The sequence below is a fragment of the Mastomys coucha genome, unplaced genomic scaffold (assembly GCF_008632895.1).
Source record: "Mastomys coucha isolate ucsf_1 unplaced genomic scaffold, UCSF_Mcou_1 pScaffold13, whole genome shotgun sequence".
NCBI classification, from domain to species: Eukaryota; Metazoa; Chordata; class Mammalia; order Rodentia; family Muridae; genus Mastomys; species Mastomys coucha.
Window position 1 is genome coordinate 42,474,316 of NW_022196895.1, and position 3,729 is coordinate 42,478,044.

General features: G+C 39.1%; 1 protein-coding gene across 1 annotated transcript in view; it reads right to left on the reverse strand.

Moving 5' to 3' along the window:
* The window catches only part of Tmed7 (transmembrane p24 trafficking protein 7), a 15,803-nt gene that overhangs the window by 3,099 nt on the left and 8,975 nt on the right, over window positions 1–3,729 (reverse strand). The gene's annotated exons all lie outside the window — the stretch shown is intronic.

Consider the following 3,729-nt stretch of genomic DNA (forward strand, 5'->3'; position numbering starts at 1 on the left):
GGCGTGCGCCACCACCGCCCGGCTAAAATTCTTATGAACTAAAAGAATACAATAATGGGTAAGTTCACAATGGGAGCACAGGTTAAAGCCAATATACCACAAAAAATAAGCCAAATAGGCCGGATGGTGGTGGTGCACACACCTTTAATCCCAGCACTTGGGAGGCAGAGGCAGGCGGATTTCTGAGTTCCAGGCCAGCCTGGTCTACAGAGTGAGTTCCAGGACAGCCAGGGACACACAGAGAAACCCTGTCTCGAAAAAGAAAAAACAAAACAACAACAACAAAAGCCAAATATAGCAAGACCCAAACCCAGCTAATCAAAGCTTTCAGAAACTTAAAAAAAGGCAAAAATATTACCAAAATTTTTAATTGATTTTTGAATCTGAAAGTGGTAAGAGAATGTCCTTTATCCTCCAACTTTTTTTTTAAGATTCATTTTATTTATGTGCATAAGTACACTGTAGCTGTACAGATGGCTGAGTCATCATGTGTGTGGCTGCTGGGAATTGAACTTAGGACCTCTGCTGGCCCTGCTCGCTCCAGTTTAATTCACCCTAGCTGTCTTCAGACACACCAGAAGAGGGCGTCCAATCTCATTACATGTGGTTGCTGGGATCCAAACTCAGGACCTTTGGAAGAGCAATCAGTGCTCTTACCTGCTGAGCCATCTCGTCAGCCCATCCTTCAACTTTTTATATGTATGTACACATGAGTGTTTTGCATGAGTGCATGCATGTGCATCATGTACCCGCCTGGTGCCAGAAGTTCAGAAGAGGGTACTGGATCCCCCGGAACTGAAGCTGCAGAGAGGTGTGAGCCCATCCATGGGTGCTGGGAACCAAACCTAAGTTTTCTGAAGAGCAGCAAGTGCTCTGCAGTGCTAAACCACCTCTAGCATCAGAACTGCCTGCACTGCAGCCACGCCCTATTCTGCACTGCTTAATTTTTTGTTTGTTTGTTTTTGTTTTTTGAGACAGGGTTTCTCTGTGTAGCCCTGGCTGTCCTAGAACTCACTCTGTAGACCAGGCTGGCCTCAAGCTCAGAAATCTGCCTGCCTCTGCCTCCCAACTGCTGGGATTAAAGGCGTGTACCATTACTGCCCGGCTGCACTGCTTAATTTTATGGGGGGGGGGGGAATAATCTACCATAGAACTTTTAGTTAATAGTGACACAATTTTTATTGATTTCAATAACTTTCTAAAGTTCTCTCCTCACTAAATCTCTGCTGTGCCAGTAACTAAACCAAAACATAAGTTCCCAGTTCATTCAAGTTTCAGGATCATTGTTAACTGGCTTGTGAGATTCTACGTTGTGGACATTTTACTTTTCTGTATGATTGTTATAATATGATTAAAAATGATTTTTTTTGTTTTGTTTTAAATAGCAGGATTTGATATTCTACTGTTGAAAACCCATCTCTGGTGATAAAATACATGATTCATTACTAAATATTTCACAAATCATGTAGGAAAAACTTAGAAGACCAATCTACTTTATCTTAATTTTAATTAAAGTGTACAGACTTTAGGGAATAACCTGTTTATTGAAATTTTATGGCCAGCTATGCATGTGTGTACTCTGAGTGCTGGGGAAGTTTTGGTAAGAGGATCCAGGCTCAGGTAGATCAGTCTGGACTACGTGGTGAGTTACAGGCTAGCTTGGACTATAGAAGACCTTCTGCTAGGCAAGAGAAGCAATCAGTCCATAAGAACCACTCAGATTTGTCAAGGAGCATGAGTTAACAACTGTTGTACTAAAGAAAATTACTGAAATTAAGTTAAATTCATTCCTTATTCCTATCATTTTGAGATGTAGGTTTATTTTTAAACCCTTAAAGTGAAATTTTCATATACATTCAAAGAACAAAACAGTGAGTCCCAAATCAAAACGTATTAATGCATGGCTGATCTTGCTTCATCTTTACTTCTATTTTCCTAAGGATTTAGAACAAATCTTATTTTTTAAAAAAAGTTTCCTTATGTGTATGAGTTTTTTCTGCATGTATGTATACCCACCTGTGCTTTTTGACCCAAGGCCAGGAGAGGGCATCAAATCCTCGGGAACTAGAGTTACAGATGGCCCTGAACCATCGCCAGACTTGGGTTCTCTACAGACCAGCAAGTGCTCTTAATTGCTCTCTCTCCACCCCCATTTAAAGTCATTCTATGACACTGCAACAACATTCCTTCACAGCTAACACTCACAACTGCTTAGCCTTTCTGCTTTTCTTTACAATTGTTTATCTTAGTGGCTGTTTTGGGATGAATCCTTAATGTCTCAAAAGGCCATATGCTAAAGCACTGCCCACTAGCCTATGGCACTGATGGAGGAGAAAGAATCTTTAGGTGACCATTATTCTATTTCCTCTTAGACTAAGAAAACAATAACAAGTCTCAAATATTTTACATTGGTATGAATTATTGTATACTGATAGAAATATAAGGTTATGTTTGGTATAATATACTGTATATACTGTTTCAACTCTTGGATAAGATATTGTACATATGCAAATCATTTAAAAAAAAGTCCAAGTCCTTAAAAACTACTAGTGTAAACTGATAAGGATAATTACGAAATTAAGTCAGTAGTTAGTCACCTATAAATAATCTTACTTATAGTCTTGTTAGGTACTAGTTTAGTTAGTTACAGCAGAAATAAGCTTGACTTAGCCTTTTGCATGTTTTCAAAGCTAAGCAGAAAGTGAATAGCTAGAAACAAGCAATGTTTTTCTATTCAGATGTACTTTAAATAGGTACAAGGTCCTCAAACACTTCAGAGATCTGCAGGGTATGGCATTTAAGGTGTTTTAATAAGAAAGGCTTTTCTGACAAACACAGCAGCTCCTGGCAACACCCAGTCTACTTCAAAGAACACAATAGGCACTGACAAACCTCCACCTGGAGTTGGCATCATTTATAGCAAAGATGGCCACTGGGTAAAAAATTGCCAAAAAAGCTTGACTGCTGACAACATGCAGGACAACAAACTCAGGACACACAGGACAGTGAAAAGCCAACTGCCCAACTCTGCATAGACAAGGGAGGACAGTATTTCAAAATTCCTGCTTCACAGATAAGTTTGTCAGATATTCCGGGCCTGTTGGCTGAAGATTAGATATCCCACCAATAGAGAGGAGCCATGGATGACTGACCAGGTGGCCAGCAGTCTGTCATGTCTACAGTTTTGGAAGCTGCTTGCTCTGTACCTCCTGTTTACTCAGGTAATTATCCTTTTCAGGTCTCTGATGGGATTGAAGACTAGCTAACTACTGTCTTAATAGTTTTCCTTACTAGAGATTAAAGACATAAAAGCTTAAGTTGTTCAGGATCTAAGAAAATGTTTTAAGTGAAAAGATGTTTTTAGGTTGATAAATGCAAGTTATAATAAGAAAGTTATTTAGGTACAAAACTTTGGACTCACTAAGACAGGATAGAGAGTAGAGTACTTCCTCCATAGTTGTCAAATACAAAAGGACGGGACACTGTAAATATAATTGTTACCTGATATTTCTTATAATTGTTCTTTTTTTATATATTATCTATTTATTTTTTTATTTATGAGCACACAGTAGCTGTCTTTAGACACACCAGAAGGCGGCATCAGATCCCAGATGGTTGTGAGCCACCATGTAGGAGCTCTAGAAGAGCAGTCAGTGCTCTTAACCACTGTGCCATCTCTCCAGCCCCCTCATAATTTTTCGTTTTGTTTTGTTTTTCTTTTTTTTTTTT